Source organism: Neoarius graeffei, chromosome 25 (assembly GCF_027579695.1).
Source record: "Neoarius graeffei isolate fNeoGra1 chromosome 25, fNeoGra1.pri, whole genome shotgun sequence".
Taxonomy (NCBI): Eukaryota; Metazoa; Chordata; class Actinopteri; order Siluriformes; family Ariidae; genus Neoarius; species Neoarius graeffei.
Window position 1 is genome coordinate 39,202,143 of NC_083593.1, and position 18,860 is coordinate 39,221,002.

An 18,860-nucleotide genomic window follows, 5' to 3' on the forward strand; every position below is an offset into this window, starting at 1 on the left:
TTTGACATGGAAGTCTGGGGTCAACCCAGAATTTTGCAAAACCCAGGCAAAATTCAGGCCCCAGGGAGGTCCCTGGGGGCACTGTATATAAACACATACACACCTAATTTGGACCTAATTTGAATTCATCTGAAATGAACAGGCTTGTGGGCGGCACGGTGGTGTAGTGGTTAGCGCTGTCGCCTCACAGCAAGAAGGTCCGGGTTCGAGCCCCGTGGCCGGCGAGGGCCTTTCTGTGTGGAGTTTGCATGTTCTCCCCGTGTCCGCGTGGGTTTCCTCCGGGTGCTCCGGTTTCCCCCACAGTCCAAAGACATGCAGGTTAGGTTAACTGGTGACTCTAAATTGACCGTAGGTGTGAATGTGAGTGTGAATGGTTGTCTGTGTCTATGCCCATGTTTACATTAGACCGTATCAGCGGATCATCAGATTAATGTTTTTAAAACGATTAGTGTGCACACAGCAACAGCAATACACGATTTGCGTGCACATAGCAACACCAATACACGGATACGCTCGGCTCCGCAGGCATCCTGCGCTCCAAATCACTCCGCCCTGAACAGCGAGTGCCCTCTGGAGGGTGCGCACTCTGGCCTTGCGCAGCTCACAGAGCGCGTGAGTGAAGTGCACAAGCTGTGATTCGGGACTGAGCCGCTGTGTGTGTGATCTCAGTGTATATCACTTATCACTTGCAAGTGGAAGGATGGCAAGCCTAAAGGCAATCATAACTACACAATGCGCAGTATTTGCATCAGTATTTGCAGTATTTTCATACTTTTATACTCTTTAATGAAAGGTGATACAAGGCGGAAGTCCGCGCCATTTTTCAGCAGTCGCGTCACATGACCAACGCCAGCGAATCAGAAAGGTGGATGTCACAGTGACGTTGTCCAATGAGACGCCAGCTAGAGCTCAGCTCAGAGTATCCACGTGTTCTGAATGTTTACACAGCACTGGACCAGACACGATCTGGATTGAATACGTGGACGCTGGCGGATTCCCATTTCCCGGTGTTTCCAGGCGGTTTAATGTAAACGGACAGTGCATCCGCGAAGAAAACGAGACAGATACGGTCTAATGTAAACGTAGCCTATGTGTCAGCCCTGTGATGACCTGGCGACTTGTCCAGGGTGTACCCCGCCTTTCGCCCGTAGTCAGCTGGGATAGGCTCCAGCTTGCCTGCGACCCTGTAGAACAGGATAAAGCGGCTAGAGATGAAGTTATTGCAACGGTTACTTGATTTTGCAAACATCAAAAATATATAAAGTTTTGTATTGTCAAATTTCTTTTTGATTCATTACTGTATGGCAGTTCTATTAAAATTTGCAGTATTGATTCCCATCACTTCAGACTCTATTTTGCTGTTTACAATGAATTGGAAATTCTTCCCCAAATGCCTTGAAACGGTGTCTCAGATAACCCCAGTTTTCCATTTTTCTCGCCTACGATTCACGGTGAAGGGCTTCAGCCTTTTTAATTGTACCCTTTTATTCCCCTAAACTTTGAGACCACCCTCTCTCGTCATTTGCCCTGTTGATAGTGGGCGGGGCTTGCTGAGTGATGAACAAGCTTTTTATCTGTAGCCTATTAACTAAAATGGGCCAGTCAAGCAGTAACGTTAGTCCGACACAGCAGCAGAGACGGTTTTCACATAAAGGCAGCAACAGCCACCGTCAAATGGTGCGGTTGGAGTCTTGTTCTCGGACTCGACTCGAAATTTTCTTTAATGACTCGGACTTGAACACTGAGAACTCAAGACTGGACTCGAACTCGAGGTTCAGTGACTCGACTACAACCTTTCTTGAGCCACGGCACATATTTTACATTTGAAAAATCCCACGGCACACCACCAAACAAAAATATCACAATAAATAAATAAATATATACAGTGGTGCTTGAAAGTTTGTGAACCCTTTAGAATTTTCTATATTTCTGCATAAATATGACCTAAAACATCATCAGATTTTCACACAAGTCCTAAAAGTAGATACAGAGAACCCAGTTAAACAAACGAGACAAAAATATTATACTTGGTCATTTATTTATTGAAGAAAATGATCCAATATTACATATCTGTGAGTGGCAAAAGTATGTGAACCTCTAGGATTAGCAGTTAATTGGAAGGTGAAATTAGAGTCAGGTGTTTTCAATCAATGGGATGACAATCAGGTGTGAGTGGGCACCCTGTTTTATTTAAAGAACAGGGATCTATCAAAGTCTGATCTTCACAACACATGTTTGTGGAAGTGTATCATGGCACGAACAAAGGAGATTTCTGAGGACCTCAGAAAAAGCGTTGTTGATGCTCATCAGGCTGGAAAAGGTTACAAAACCATCTCTAAAGAGTTTGGACTCCACCAATCCACAGTCAGACAGATTGTGTACAAATGGAGGAAATTCAAGACCATTGTTCCCCTCCCCAGGAGTGGTCGACCAACAAAGATCACTCCAAGAGCAAGGCGTGTAATAGTCGGCGCGGTCACAAAGGACCCCAGGGTAACTTCTAAGCAACTGAAGCAACTCTCACATTGGCTAATGTTAATGTTCATGAATCCACCATCAGGAGAACACTGAACAACAATGGCGTGCATGGCAGGGTTGCAAGGAGAAAGCCACTGCTCTCCAAAAAGAACATTGCTGCTCGTCTGCAGTTTGCTAAAGATCACATGGACAAGCCAGAAGGCTATTGGAAAAATGCTTTGTGGATGGATGAGACTAAAATAGAACTTTGGTTTAAATGAGAAGCGTTATGTTTGGAGAAAGGAAAACTCTGCATTCCAGCATAAGAACCTTATCCCATCTGCGAAACATGGTGGTGATATCATGGTTTGGGCCTGTTTTGCTGCATCTGGGCCAGGATGGCTTGCCATCATTGATGGAGCAATGAATTCTGAATTATACCAGCGAATTCTAAAGGAAAATGTCAGGACATCTGTCCATGAACTGAATCTCAAGAGAAGGTGGGTCATGCCGCAAGACAACGACCCTAAGCACACAAGTCGTTCTACCAAAGAATGGTTAAAGAAGAATAAAGTTAAATGTTTTGGAATGGCCAAGTCAAAGTCCTGACCTTAATCCAATCGAAATGTTGTGGAAGGACCTGAAGCGAGCAGTTCATGTGAGGAAACCCACCAACATCCCAGAGTTGAAGCTGTTCTGTATGGAGGAATGGGCTAAAATTGCTCCAAGCCGGTGTGCAGGATTGACCAACAGTTACCGCAAACGTTATTGCTGCACAAGGGGGTCACACCAGATACTGAAAGCAAAGGTTCACATACTTTTGCCACTCACAGATATGTAATATTAGATCATTTTCCTCATAAATAAATGACCAAGTATAATATTTTTGTCTCATTTGTTTAACTGGGTTCTCTTTATCTACTTTTAGGACTTGTGTGAAAATCTGATGTTTTAGATCATATTTATGCAGAAATATAGAAAATTCTAAAGGGCTCACAAACTTTCAAGCACCACTGTATATATAGCCAAAGCCGGGCGGGGGGATTACCCCCCAGGAAAATTTAGAAAAATAAGGCCTTACAAGCCACTTTTCTTGCAATATGAGCTGTAGTAGATAAAAAAATATCCCCATTGTCTTTTTTATATATTTACATGAAAATATGTTTCAAATCAATAGGAGTATTGTTTGAATTCAAAATAAAATCACATTCTACATTCAAGGGTATGGTTATAATTCATGATCAACAAAAATGACAAACTAAATTCACATTAAACTTAAGTTCTATTAATTATCAAAATGTTCATATATTAAATAAAATTTCTTAGGGTGACTGACCTTTTCTCCCTATGTCCTCATTAGTTGCATATGATTTCTTCAAGAAGTCTTTTGAAATATTTAAGTTTAAAAAAAACTGTCAGTATTAATTCAGATTTACTGACTATCCATCATATACATGTTCAATGTATTAAATCAAACGAATGCTAAGTTTATGGGATAATGTCTATGTACACTTTATACAATTATTTACAGTTCACAGTCACTTCTCATTTTCATTTGATCATTTCGACGACTTCTTCAGCCTTTTGGCCAAAGACAAAAGCTTGTCGGTCCTCTCTTTTGTAAGAACTGTTACGATTGGCTATCATGCTCTCGCCATCGATGTTTTGGCCAATTACATTGTAGATAACACGTATTCTACCGCGAGACTTAGCGAGACTAAAGATGGCGAAAATGTAAACATATACCATTGTCGTAGGAATGAATTACGCTTGAGTATCACGAAGGAACATACCCCAATCCCCCTCAATAAATGAAAAAAAAATCTCAACGGATTTGGCATAAAATAAAAAGGTTGATTTTTACTCAGAAAAAGCGGAAATCCGCCGAAAAGCGGAAAACTCTCATCCCTGCTATCGCTATCACCGCTGTCACACCCGAAGCATTACTAATTCTATTGTTTGAATGGCAACAGGTAGATACACAGGTTAATTAGCTACCTGCTGCCATCTAGTGGAAGAGAATTTAATTGTTCTGCCGGTCACTACATGTCGCTGGCATAGACGAACGAAGACAAATTATTTGCAGTAAATAAATAATTGTCAGAACAATTAAGTGAAATTGGATAATGTCCCACGGTACACCTGATGATCTCTCACGGCACACTAATGTGCCACGGCACAGTGGTTGGGAAACACTGGACTACAACACCGGTATTAACACAGCCATGAAAATGAGATTCAATCTCAAGCAATTCATGGTGATTCTTTAATTTGTATAATGCTTTTAAAAAAAATTAAATGGACATTGCTGCTCTGACAGCTCCAGCCATCAAAGTTTCTAGGCCTGGTCCCACAATGCCAATAACTACAACTATAAATCAATCAATCCCCTGCAGTTTAAGAGGTTGATCGTCACACCAGATCGATAACGATCCCTACAGCCCAGGCCTGGGTTTATCCGTATCACCGAGATTGCTTCTGGAGCGATTTTTCCAGGCCTGGACCTGATCCGATAAAACAGGTCATCGTTCACATGTGACGTTGTCTGAGCACGTCCTATTTTCCCTGAGCATCTTCATACATCCTTGTTGCATCATGAAGTCACGGAATACAGATTCACTGAAAATAAAAAATATCATACAAAAGCACGGATCTTTTATTCACAGATATTTTCAGTGAAATAACATAAATGCAGGTAAGATATTTTAATCATGAACTTCGGCATTCCAAAGATTTAATTGTTTTAGACTTCTTAATTTTTTTTATCCATGATGCATCATCCGTATGAAATCGGTAACCGATCCGTAATATACTGAAACCTCCGTGACCAATCCGTAAATTATTAGCATCCGTGATGTGTCCGTATTAAAATCCGTAACCACTGTGGATCCTTTTGTATTATATTTCCGTAGCCCGTGATCTATTCGTATTAATGTATATGGGTTGTTTTGAAGTCCAGGCTGTACAGTACGACCCGGAATAACGTGCTACTACTTGGAAAAAACTTCCACGACTGTTCCTAAGCTGCATGCGTTTATTTCCCTGAGTGTCAGAACCAAGCGATATTATAGTTGTGGTGTGACTGCTCCAGACGGGAACTAAATTCAGGCATGCCCCTTTTCCACCAAAGCAGTTCCAGGGCTGGTTCGGGGCCAGTGCTTAGTTTGGAACCGGGTTTTCTGTTTCCACTGACAAAGAACTGGCTCTGGGGCCAGAAAAACCGGTTCCAGGCTAGCACCAACTCTCTGCTGGGCCAGAGGAAAGAACCGCTTACGTCAGCGGGGGGGGGGAGTTGTTAAGACCAACAACAATAACAAGACCGCGAAAGATCGCCATTTTTAAGCGACGAGAAGCAGCAGCTGTACAAACGCGAAGTCATCCATTATTATTGTTGTTGTTGCTGCTGCTTCTTCTGTGTTGTTTTTGCTTCGATATTCGCGCCAAGGTTTATGCAAACGTAGCGACGTAACTGACGTGGCTTCCCTTAGCACCGTGAGCTATGGAAAAGCAAACTGGTTCTCAGCTGGCTCGCAAGTTGAACGAGTTGTGAACCAGCACCGGCTCCAAACCAGCCTGGAACTGATTTGGTGGAAAATGGGTAGCAGAGGGATAGTCAGAGCTGTAGTTCTAGTTATCGGTGTTGTGGGACCGGGCCCTTAAACTAACCACGTTTTAGGACTGTGGGAGGAAACCCACGCAGATATGGCGAGAACATGCAAACTCCACACAGAAAGACCCCCGTCGGCCATGAGGTTCAAATCCAGAACCTTCTTGCCACTACACCACTGTGCCGCCCGATAAGCAAAATACTACCTGAAATACACAAATCAGATTTCTTCCCCAGTATAAATTTGTCTTGGTTATCACTGATACGACTCTTCCTAAGCATGAGACAGTGAGTTTGCTGGATAGAAAAACAGCCCAAATGAAGCCAAAATGGAACCAGATCACAATGTAGAAACGGGTGAACTCACACAGGATGCAATGCTGAATATAAAATATTCATCAGAAACACTGATTGCAAGTCATTCAGGGTGGATTTTCATAAATAACGTCTGTTTATTTTAAACAAGGGACTCTATTAGCCTTTTTGCTAATATATAATTGATTAAAGCGACTGGAAAACTACTCACTCAACACACCCAGCTTTGCTTTGCATGCTTCGCGGACACACAAAAAATAACCACTGTTGGTCTTCAAGGACTTCTTCATTCACTAAAGAGGATGTGCACCCTAAATACAATCCTGTTCATGGGGAACTATATATTTAGTTGTAGCAACCGCCAGTAAACTGCTTTATACCGCTTTACAAATGCCATTTTATATTCGCACTTCTTTTAAACGGAAAAAGCTAACAAGTCAGCACATCAGGTACATCCTGGAGTCATTATATATTGCATAACAAACCATTTGTCCATGTAATACGAAGAAGTGGAACTAATTACTACTGTATATATTACAGAAAAAAAAAAGAAAGCACAACTTTATTCATCACACACTTGTGAAATTTCCTCTCTGCATTTAACCCGCCTGAAGCAGTGAACACACACACGTGAGCAATGAGCACACACACACACATACCCAGAGCAGTGGGCAGCCATGCTAACAGCGCCCGGGGAGCAGTTGGAAGTTCGGTGCCTCGCTCAAGGCCACCTCAGCCCAAGGCCGTCCCGTATTAACCCTAACAGCATGTCTTTGGACTGTGGGGGAAACCGGAGCACCCGGAGGAAACCCACGCAGACATGGGGAGAACATGCAAACTCCACACAGAAAGGCCCTCGCCGGCTGTTGGGTTCGAACCCAGAACCTTCTTGCTGTGAGGCGACCGTGCGAACCACTTACACCACCGTGCCGCCCAAGCCATGCAGATGAAAAACTTGCTGGGATCAGGGATTGAAAAGACAAATAATTCGACATTTGTGTGTTTTTAAAAGAACCTGTCGCTGTAGTAAAATGTTGGCGCTAAAAATAAAGAAAGACTCGACCACAATCATGGACACACGATGGTCTGGGTGATCACACGGCCACGTTTCTCACAACCTGACAACTTCTGCATTAACGGGAACCCTTTCTGGAGTTCATCAAGATCGAGATCAGTCAAGATCTCAACTGCATACACTCAGCGCTCGAAACTAACGGTGTCCCGATGTCCCGGGGACCATAAAAAATGTCATCGGGACACAAAATTATCATATCTGGGACAATCCCGGGACAATGGGAAAAAAAATAGATCTAGAGACGACAATTCCCCCGGGGGAAATCGTGAGAGTGATGCAGTGCGCGTAGCAGTCACAGTTGCCGGAGCTGAGCTGGACTGTATTTTTGTCTCTCTCTGCTCAGCGTGCGGGTGGGGGAGGGGCACACAAAAAGGGCAGCTTTCCGTCAGAGCGCTCCCTCCAAACAACGGGGGTTTACACGAAAACGGAAGGAGATATTCACAAACTTATTTCACATTGAGTGCCACAAGGGTCTCCTGAACACACTGATGTACTTTTTTTGTCTGTAGTGTAAAAATTGAGGACACTAGAGCGAGTTAAAAACGAGTGGCTTTTCTGATTTAACAGTCAAAGCGCAGCCACGTTTATAATGGCAGTCTATGGGGCTGCGCGCCTGTCCTCTCCTCACTTTCAGGCTTCTCATTCAAAAACTGCAAGTCCTATCGTGTAGGTAGACACATTGTGTGAATCAGGACAAGTGTGACTACTACTTTTGAGAAAATTGTGTGTGTAGAGTGAAAATTGGGGCTGAAAACACAGTTTAAATGAGAAAGTTTGAGCTATTTTTCCAAGCTCTCTACACTCTAACTTAACGAGCTCCATTGGTGTGTAACGCAATAAACACCCATTATAAAGCCGGAATTTCTCCAGGAACCCACATGGTGTTTGAGCTGGGACTGATCCAAAAGTATAGAGCCTAGCAAAAAGTTGAATGCCAGATCCACAGAGGAGAAGTTTCTCTACGTTTTAAAGTTTGAATCATGTCTCTAGGTGAAAGCATGCCAGAGCAGCGGATGTTTGAAAATGTGTGTAGTTTTTCAAATAATTCCATAGAAATGAATGGGAAATTTATCTAGGTCAAAGAAAATGAAATTAAGCACTGTAAATAATGTAAATGATTTCTATGACTAAAGGTTACAATAAAAAAAAACTTGGATTACATTGCTTTGTTTGCACTTATATGATATGACACTTTTATCCAAAGTGACTTTACGGTTTTTTACAGTGTTACAGTCCCTGTAGCAATGTTGGGGTAGGTGCCTTGCTCAAGGGCATTGCATCTATTGATGGTATGGCTGATGGCTTTCAAAACATCTCTGAATGGGGCAACAGGTATATTACATAAAAATGGATAACGGTAATGGTGAAAATGATAAGTTGGGCTTATAAATGCCAACAGATATTCAAGGTACAAGTAGATGAAATGAACATAAAAGGGGTCTTATTTTCAACTAAAGTGTACTGCAGATGTAGTGAGTTGAAACATTTTCTGAATGAGCTAGTTGGCCCCTTTAAATAAACGGGTATCTATTCATACAGTGAGATCGCCAAAGTTTAATAAACTGAAAATGCAATAACTGTAATTTTGAAGTAGATGATGTATAGGACATGTGTCACTTAGGGTTGGGCGGTATTACGGTAAGAAGGTATCCCGAGGTATCCAAAAGTACCAACGGTATCGGTCTCATTACCGTCATTTTAAAAAAATATATAATATCTAAATAAATATGGAGTACATGAGGTCATAATATAAAATAATAAATTGAAGATCATCCCGAATAACTGTGTGATCGTATTTTCACTAATTCTATCAATTTCTTAAAGAATTTCTCATCGCGTGCAGGGTTGTTTATGTCGTTACCATGGCAACCCTGTGTGACATTTGAAGTCTGACAGAAAGCTTCGCAAGAGACTGAGACCGGGGGTGTCATGGCTCAGATGGCTAAGGCACCGTACCATAAATCCGGGGACCCGGGTTCGATTCCGACCCGAGGTTATTTCCCGATCCCGTCTCTCTCTCTCCCCCGCTCATTTCCTGTCTCTCTATACTGTCCTATCTAAAAAAAAAAAAAAAAAAGAGACTGAGACCGCGGTTGAAAGATGGCAAGTCAAGATAACGAGTTAGTGGCAAAAAAATAAAAATACAACATCGGCAGTGTGGCAGTATTTTGGTTTCAAACCAAACGAAAAATCTAATATGTCCCCTAAGGCACACCATAGCCTGGGGTACTCCACTTCCACGAGATCTCTCCAATGAGTTGTGTTTTGAGTAGGTTACATGAGTAACAACAAGGTAAAATAATATAACGTATGACATTTGGGATGTGGGTAATAAACGTTTGAAATGTCATCTACTGAAGAAACGGAAGAAAACATCGTAGCGTAAACTGTTCGGTTTCTGGTGGGAATTAGCAATGCGCTTGCTATCTTTGTTGGGTGTGTTAAACCGTATGGATTTAAGTGGAATAATTGTAAGGAGTTATGTGATCAAGACAACGTTTTAAGCAAGGTAAGGCCATTTGATTATTAATTTCCCCGCCATGGCATGACGTGGGCCCATATGATTTTGCCTTGTGCAGCTATCACGCATTTGAATTAGGTTCTCCTCATTTGCGCTGAAGAATAGGGTTTATCGCGCAGTCTAAACGGACTTGGGTGTTGGTTGATTCTTTTTCTTTTTTTTATTTCCCATGCTTGAAAGGGTATGATCCTGCTCATCGTGTACTTTTTTTTGATGGAGTAGGTGAAATAGTGCTGCAAATGGCGTTTCAACGCAGACATGTGTAAACGACAGTTGAATGCTATTTTCAAGATGAAGGAAGAGTTGCGTGATGCTTTGAAATATCTCTTAATCCATTCATCAATGCACAAAATTTGCTTTGCTGCTTAATCCATACCACAATGCACACAATTCGCTATGCTGCTTTTAAATAGTACATTTGAGGCACAGGCGCACGTTACACAGTAGGCCGAAACAAAATATTATTTTTTTCTCGGTAATACCGTATACCCCGGGAAAACACAGAGACAGTTTAAAAGGTATCAAAATTTGGATACCGCCCAACCCTAGTGTCACTTGTGTTTTGTGACTTATTGTAAAAATGATATAAAGGGTTAAAAATCGCATAGTTACAAATATAATAGTAACTTCATATGATAATATTAACCACTGGTTATTTCAGAGAGGAAAAAAATGGGGACACTATTGCTTCCATTCGGGACAATACAACAAAGAATTCGGGACCACTGGGGGACACAAAGAAAAAAAAGTTAATTTCGAGCCCTGCATACACTACCGTTCAAAAGTTTGGGGTCACTTTGAAATGTCCTTATTTTTGAAAGAAAAGCACTGCTCTTTTCAATGAAGATCACTTTAAACTAATCAGAAATACACTCTATACATTGCTAATGTGGTAAATGACTATTCTAGCTGCAGATGTCTGGTTTTTGGTAGCCTGGGCCCGCCCATCCTAAGTGTGACGCAACACGAGGGCCTGTTGCGAGCTTAGTCTGGCAAGGCAAGCTATCTCCAGCTCTTCCAAGCTCCTGAAAAATCGGGAGCCAATCAACTTTGAGCATCTCCAACGGCCCTGGGTAGAGGCGTGTTCAAGGCAGTGACGTAGTAGAACTGCGACCGGAAGCCATAGATTGTTTACAGAATCTATGCCGGAAGCGCTTCATTCACTAGAAACATTACGAACATGGAGCAGCGGCAAGCCTTTGACACAGCGGTAGATGCTGTATTGAAAGCATTCAACGTGAAGTTCTCCTTGAAAATGGAGCAAAGAGCAGCCCTGGAGGTATTTATCTTCTTCCTGTTACTCAAGCAGTTTCCGTCGCGTCACATACGTCAGAGGAAAGAGTGATGTGATTGGTTTAAGCTTCGTCACAGCCTTTTCTGGCTTCGACCAGTAGCAAAGTAAGGCATTTCAGGGAGGCGGGTCAACCACGCCTTTGGGAAACGGTTGGGCTTAATATCTTTGCCAGACCAAATGCTCGCAGAGCTTTGAAGTCGCGTTAGCCAGACTAGGTTTTTGGTGCAATATCTCCATAGGTGTATAGAGGCCCATTTCCAGCAACTATCACTCCAGTGTTCTAATCAGGGCTTTGAACCGGAATTTTTTTCCTATTGGTTCGTTCCGAACAGAAACGGAATTTTAACGTTTCCGGTTTTGGGTTCCACCATTAAATAGACGTTCCCGAACCGGTTAGAACAAAAAAATTTCGTTCCCGGAACGGTTAATTACGTTCCCTGTCAGCTGTTTAACAAATGGTTATAAAATTATGTCTCTGTCTCATCCAGCTTAAGCCAAATGTAGGCTAATTCTATTACAACCTTCATTAAATAAGACAAGAAATAATTCAAAACAATTATTATTTCAAATGTTGGCGATTTGGATTCTCAGTATGTCTTCCCATCTACACAAACAGAAAAAGTGCCAAAAATGAAAGAGAATTCGTTTAGTGTGTTACCAAAGGCTAGTCAGGCCCTATAGAGGGCTACCGCATGACGTCACCGCACCGTGAGATTTTGTTAGGCGCCATATTGGAAGACCAAGTACACATCTATGCAAGTACATCAGTGTTTCCCGCAGAAAATTGCTTAGTCAAGGTGGTGAGTCTTCGGTGGGCATCACGCGCGGCACGGATAGTGGTCCGGGGGGGGTTGTTGGGCCGTAACACGTCACACAGATAGTCCGGGGGGGGGGGGGGGGGGGGGGGGTGTGTAGTAGTACTACAATAATAACAAAGCTGTGTAGAACTGTAAAATAGGTATTTATTGAAATTAAATGTCACAACTACTTACAAAAACTGAGGTAAAATGGTTTCCTGGCCAATAAAAGTGCTCTCAGTACAGCAGCAAGAAAAAAGTAACAAAAAGTTAAGGTCATTTACATAAGGGAAAATATATAGCATTAGGCTATATAATTATATTATTATATTATCTTACTTATATTAGTACATGAAAATTAAATTTCACTGTAACAGTGCAAATGCACCGTTTAGATGAGCAGTTACAATACAACTTACCTTCTTATTCCACCGACGATAATGGCAACGTCTCGACTTTCCCGCTGAACCGTTGAATTTAAAATTAAAATGTTTGTAAATATGGCCTCGAGGACATATGGCGTAGTAATATATCCAACCACTAGGTGCCGCAGTTTAGTCTAGCTGTCAGTCCCTGCGCTGAAATGCATTACCACTTCGGTTTTTTTTTTTTTGGACGCATTTTTTTTTTTTCTTGGAACCTTGCTAGGGCGGGCGGTCGAGTTACCCAGGGCGGCCGCCTTGCCTGGAAAGTGCTGGGGGAAACACTGTACATACATACATAAAACAAACTACACCTGAAATGTAGCCAGGGCCGGTTCTGCCCTAATCTGGACCCGGGTGCAACATCGCGCAACCCCCCCCAAAAAAAACCAGTCTAAATCAGGACAACCATCACATAACTATAAACATTTTATATCAACTATTTTAACTAAATGGGCTATAATAAATACGCCTGCAGGCAGCCACGGCGGGCTGCCTCAGAAAAGTAACCATTCAATGACACAACTGAAAGCCTGCAGCCACGGCGGGCTGCCTCAGAAAAGTAACCATTTGTCCTACCTTAAAACTCGTTTTGCATTTTCTGCCTCCTTTTTTGTATTTTCGACCCTCCGTTTATTTTCTTTCCTTTTCTGAAAACCCGATTTGTGTCCAGACATTTTGTTCTGCTACCAACGAACTAACTCGTCAGGTCTCGTCTCTCGAGCCCGCGATGATTCCCGTGGGAGGGGCAACAACTGATACATTTTTACAAACAGCCAATAGGGAGGTTGCATCGTTCAGGCTCTTCTTTGCTCAGACACTCAGTAATGCACTTACTCACTTATTATCACGTGGAGACGTGATAGTAGTCCACCTTCCCGCTCTCTCCATTCAGTCAGCGAACGTCACACAGGAAGTGAACCCCAGCGGGTCATAGAAACTTGCGCAGGAGAAGAATGACTTTTTTATTTGTAGGCTACGGAAACTTTGAGGAACGAAATAAAAACCGGTATTAACCGGTTACCATTATTTTTAATAAGCGTTTCTGTTCCGGAACATAAAAAATAATAAAGTTTCTGGTTTCGTTTCTGTTCCATGTGAAATAGAAAAAGTTCCCGGTTTTCGTTTTCGTTCCTTGAACCGGTTCAAAGCCCTGGTTCTAATGGTACAATGTGCTTGCTCATTGCCTCAGAAGGCTAATGGATGATTAGAAAACCCTTGTACAATCATGTATCATGTTAGCACAGCTGAAAACAGTTGAGCTCTTTAGAGAAGCTATAAAACTGACCTTCCTTTGAGCAGATTGAGTTTCTGGAGCATCACATTTGTGGGGTCGATTAAATGCTCAAAATGGCCAGAAAAAGGTCTCGACTATATTTTCTATTCATTTTACAACTTATGGTGGGAAATAAAAGTGTGACTTTTCATGGAAAACACAAAATTGTCTGGGTGACCCCAAACTTTTGAACGGTAGTGTATCTGGTGCTTTTTTTTTAAATTATTTTTTATACTGCTCGCTAATGAGTACGACAGTTAAAACCAATTTAAACAGGGGTATATGGTAAACCGTTGAGGCCGTCCTTAAAATAAGCCTGTATTTCTTCGAATAACTCTGTCTACTTTGGACGTGGATCTGCACAAAAAGAGAGTAGGTCAGCTGGGAATATAAATAGAACATTACAATAGGGTTAGCCAGAGCACGTACACACCCTGTCATTTTAGCCTAAATAAACTTCAACTCTGGTTCATGTGAAGCGAGTGCAAAAAGAGGAAAAGCTACTTTCAGTTCAGAAGAAAAAGCAGGAGCTTAATTTCATCCTGATCCTTCCGTACGAGTTGATAAGTTTTATGGGCTTGACAGGCCGACCTGGCATTTCTGTATAAAGATACCTCCGAGAACAATTACACAGCTTGTAAATAACCACAGTTTGTAATTATCTGTAAATCACTAATAGCCCATTACGTTATAGTTTAACATTTGTTTGTTGTTTTTAGCAAACCGATTGCGACCGACCTGATACCACAGAGCGGCTGAATTCCCGGGCAGAAACTGTGGGTTATTTTTGTGTAACCACACGGTTCAGCCAGTAGTTCCAGCTGTAAGATGAATGATAAGTTTATATTAATGTGTTTGCGAGAATACGCTGTTGTTTCTATAGTAACAGTGAATATGGAAAATGCTCTGCATCATAATGTACAACTAATAATAAATGGATTTTTTTAAACAATCACGGTACAATGCAAAGTTTTCCAGCACATGAAGGACTTAGGGACAGGAGTTTATGCTTAAAATGACAAACTGCATTCTTTGAGAGACAGCGCGACCCTAAAGGCCTCTGCATGCTCTTGCGACAAGGCTTTCGCAGATAGCTTTTCGCAGACAATTGTAATTTATCGTTGAGCGGGGATAATAGGCGTGCGCGATGTTATTCACCGGCACAACGCAAGGGGGCGCAAAGTCGCGAAATTGCTAGGAGTAGTTAGTGGGTGTGGTTAGTGGAGTGTTTATCCTCCGGTTACTTATAATGACTAGAACTGGAGTCGTATAGATGTACGTACTTCCTCACTTCCTCAATCAACCGCTCTTCGTGCTGCTCCATCTTCGCTCGTGTTTTTAAAAATGGCGGTCGTGAAAACAAAACAAACCGGGAAAGTAGGGAAGCGGAAGTGCGTGTACAGCGGATGTAGAGTGGACCAATCAGAGCCCTCTTGTCTGCGACGCTGTCTGCGAGGCTTCTGCGGTGGTCACAATTTTTGGGAGGTGCGCGCAGAGTGTCTGCAAAGGTGGGGGGGCTACGCAGACACTGTCTGCGACGCCATCTGTGAGGACTGGGTTGTCAGCATAAATTGGCCTTAAGTTCACCCCAAATACAGCAAGAGCATCAAAACAACCCTAAGTCGTTCATTTTCTACGAGAGCCGACATCTCGATCATTGGTGGCACGTCTTGGATGGTGGAGGTATCAGAATAAAGTTGAAGTCTGGGCAGCTTTATGTTAACGAGCTGCGACGTGGTTCTGCAGCAACCAATCAGAATTTTAAAAAGTGTCAAGAATACTAGACCGAGATGTCCACAAACACCGGCGACCAGCGGTCTGCACCAGCTGCTCAATCCTGGGGGGGGGGGACCTTGCCTTTCAACACTCAAGCCAGTTACATCATCTCTGCTGGCCATAATTTGCCGCAAATCCAATTATTCCACCATGAAATTGTCTCCGATTTGAGTCATGACCGGAAGCTACGCCGTATTTGTTGATCGATTCTTGCGCTCTGATTGGCTGAGCCGGACCACGTGACCACATCGTAGCGGATGTAGTTGTGTTACAGAGCCAGGCAGCGTACTACAGAGGGTAACTGAGAAAGCCAATCACACACACAAACATCTGGAGGGGAAATTTCTTATATAATTTGCAAGTATTTAACAGGGAAATGGTTTGTAATTTATTAAGTGAGAATGCACCAGAAGAACAACAACTTTATTCATTGATCACACGCTCACTTGTGAAATCCCTCCTCTACATTTAACCCATCTGAAGCAGTGAACACACACACACACACACACACACACACACACACAAGAGCAGTGGGCAGCTATGCTACAGCGCCTGGGAAGCAGTTGGAGGTTAGATCCCTCGCTCAAGGGCACTTCAGGCCATAGCTGCCCCATGTTAACCTAACCCGCATGTCGTTGGACTGTGGGGGAAACTGGAATGCCCGGAGGAAACCCACACAGACACAGGGAGAACATACAAACTCCACACAGAAAGGCCCGTCGGCCGCTAGGCTCGAACCCAGGACTGTCTTGCTGTGAGACAACAGTGCTAACCACTACACCACCGTGCCACATGGAAATTTCTAAATTTCCTGGTGGGGCATGCCCCCAGACCCCTTGTAGTCATTGGTAAAGCAGCCAGAGCGAATTTTAATGCTCTCACCACGTTATGGTGCGATTGTAACGAGAGAGAGAATTTAATATGGACTGTGGCTATACTGTATCTAATGACTACAATGTAAGTGATAACAGGGTCTAACTTCTACAACATTAACCCTTTGGGGTTGAGAGCTTCGCCAGCAAAGCTCGGCAGGTTTAGAATGAGTAGGTCATGTATTTACAGAAATATCTTCGTGAGTTTTTTTTTATCATACAAGCATGATAAACATACTGACAGAAACCTTATACTTTCCTATGTGCCCACTGCCAAATAATATTGTAGTTTTTAAATTACCTAAATTAGATGAAATATAAAATTTGTCACCTTGCTCAGCCACACCGGAGTTGGAGCACTGAGCGCACACCTACGCATTCATAAAAGACTATTCACATGGTAACGACATGATAATCACTTTCACTCTTTCACTTTCGATTGGTTTCTCTTTTGCGGTGGAAACGCCCACCGTAAACGGGATAAAATATATCAACCATAGTTAAGGCTATTTGGAGGTAAAACTTGCTTCGAGATGGCATGCGGATTTTCTGTGCTTCGGATGATTCAGGACAGCGATTCAATTCATGATTCATTTCATGATTCAGGACAGCGATTCAATTTCAGACTCAGGACAGTGATTCAATTCATGATTCAGGAAAGTGATTCAATTTTAGGAAAACAGTTCAATTTCAGGACAGTGACTCAATACATGATTCAATTCAGGATTCAGGACAGCGAATCAATTTCAGGACAGCGAATCAATTCATGATTTCAGGACAGCGATTCAATTCATGATTCATGGAGCGATGTTCTGAGCGATGTTGCTGGCGGCGGCGGCGCTGGAGATGTGGGACTTGTTTTCGTGCGCCTTTTGGTGGGACTGTGGCTGCTACACCATGGGAATTACATCCTGACCCCTACTTGGTGGACTTTTTACTTTTTTTTTTTTTCTTATTATATATATATTTTTTTTCTTTCTTTGTCTACTATTGTAAAGCGTCCTTGGGTTTCTTGAAAGGCGCTATATAAATTAAAATTATTATTATTATTATTATTATTCAGGAAAGTGATTCAATTTCAGGACAGCAATTCAATTTCAGGACAGTGATTCAATTCATGAGTCAGAACAGCGAATCAATTCAACCTTGAGAACTGCGACACTGATGATGAGCGGTGCCTTTTTTTTTTTAAACTTCGACTCGCTCCAGCCAAAGATCAACTCGAGTAAATGCAAATATTTCTTCTATTTATTATGAGCAGATCGGTTGATGTGTGCGCTGTAGTGTATACGCAGGAACAATGACTGAGCAATTTTTCCAGGGTTAAAAGTATTTTCCTCAAAAATAGTTAATTTTGCTCCATTTTGAGTTTAGAGAGTAAAATTTGGACTTGGAGTGGGAGCAAAATTAGAGTAATCGTGTAACAGAGTTGGTTGTGGCTCTGAACAGAGTAAAATTGTACAATAGTTAATTTCAAGACACACTGAATAGAGTCAAATACCAAAATAAAGTCAAATATCAGATAAATGAAGCTATTGTAAAAAGCAGTTTTAGAACTGTGTTGGAATGTGTGAAAAAACATGACCTTACCCATCGGGACTTGGCCTGATGGGATTAAGAGTTGGCAGTGGAAGTGGTTTTCACTCTTCTCACTGAATGGAATGGAAATTTTTACCTTTTTCACTGAATACCCCTCCCACTGCCAACCCTTTATCCCAAAACAATAGGACATACATTTTTTTTTGATGGCCAGTTAATTGTCTAAATCAGTGGAGCACATTGAAGTTTTTGTGCTTGATACATTCCTAAGACAGAACGGAATCGCCTCAAGTGACCAAACCGGTTCGACAGAATGGGTATGGTCATGTTTTTTCACACATTCCAACATGGTTCTAAAACTGCTTTTTACATCATCTTCATTTGTCTGTTTTTTTTTTTTTTAGTACAATCATGACATACAGACTACATGGATATTATTGTAGCTGAACTTGTGCTGACCACAAAAAAAAAAAAAAGTTATATGACTTTGAAAACGCTGCTTAGATTTTTTGAAACGGACAACAAAATCAGAGCACATCAAAATCACTACAGCGCCAGAGAATACCCTCAGGCCCCAGAGGGTTAAATCTCAACTATAAACCGTTAAAATCAATTGAGCCCCATGTGTCATTTACTCACAAATCATTGTGGTGTATAAAGTACTGCAGAACATGCTGTTATAGGAAAATAATCCACTTCTGGGTGGTAACACCATTGTAGTTGTCGGCAAATCGCTGTGGCACAAGCAGAATAACGCACTCCAAACCGTGCGGTTCTACGAAAATATAATTCACTATAGGGAATCACATCACCCTGATGTGGATTATTTTCATATAACCACACAGTCTTGAGTTCATTACAGGAGCCCAGACACACAGAGATTTGCCAAAGATTACAATGTTTAATTTA

The 18,860-nt window shown here is 42.0% G+C and overlaps 1 protein-coding gene across 7 annotated transcripts in view; it reads right to left on the bottom strand.

Annotated features, from left to right (window-relative positions):
- psd3l (pleckstrin and Sec7 domain containing 3, like) overlaps positions 1-18,860 on the bottom strand; it is a 504,243-nt gene that overhangs the window by 246,207 nt on the left and 239,176 nt on the right. The window contains exon 1 of one of the 7 annotated variants that reach the window (XM_060908183.1): positions 12,486-12,608. The exons of the other annotated variants lie outside the window; for them this stretch is intronic. The gene's annotated coding sequence lies outside the window, so the exon portion shown is untranslated. Of the gene's footprint in view, positions 1-12,485; positions 12,609-18,860 lie in introns of those variants that run through there. 7 annotated transcript variants of the gene reach the window in all.